General features: G+C 30.9%; 1 protein-coding gene across 1 annotated transcript in view; it reads left to right on the top strand.

Moving 5' to 3' along the window:
* Positions 1 to 540, top strand: part of PIBF1 (progesterone immunomodulatory binding factor 1) — a gene marked incomplete at its 3' end in the record, with an annotated part of 27,939 nt that overhangs the window by 20,209 nt on the left and 7,190 nt on the right. The gene's annotated exons all lie outside the window — the stretch shown is intronic.

The following is a 540-nucleotide window of genomic DNA, read 5'->3' as shown; positions in this document are numbered from 1 at the left end:
CCCTACATCTAGATGCCAGAAAATATAATTTCAGTATATATCCCAAAATTACGTCTGATATTTGCCTGTATGTACTTCACTAGTGAATATAAAACCATTTTTTTTAGTTTAGTAGTGTACTTAAAAAAAATACCTGTGGATTGAATGAATAAGTTTAGAGTATGAAGTAAGGTCAGCTTCTTTTCAGCTGCTTCCTTCTGTTTCAATCAAGAAGATGGAACTGTACCTATAAACCTTGTGTCTTTGTATAACTAAGATGAAATGTGTGAATATGACTCTCCTGTAATACAACGAAAAGAAAAATTGTTATTTAAATGGAGATAAAAGAGCACTCTACTCAGTTTACCTGCCATGGAGTTCCAGTCCATATTAGAGTGCTTTAATACTATTTTTCCTTTCAATGCAGTCACTTAAACTTTTTAAAAATTTGTTTTACAGGTGTATAGATCAGAACTATATTCACCTGGAACTTCTACATCTTAAATAAATTTTTAAGGCTTGCTTTTAAATGGGGTTTAAAAAAAAATCACATGGATCTGA

This window comes from Buceros rhinoceros, unplaced genomic scaffold (assembly GCF_000710305.1).
Source record: "Buceros rhinoceros silvestris isolate BGI_N320 unplaced genomic scaffold, ASM71030v1 scaffold5759, whole genome shotgun sequence".
NCBI classification, from domain to species: Eukaryota; Metazoa; Chordata; class Aves; order Bucerotiformes; family Bucerotidae; genus Buceros; species Buceros rhinoceros.
Note: the sequence above shows the minus strand (reverse complement) of the source record. Positions and strands in the feature narration are given on the sequence as shown.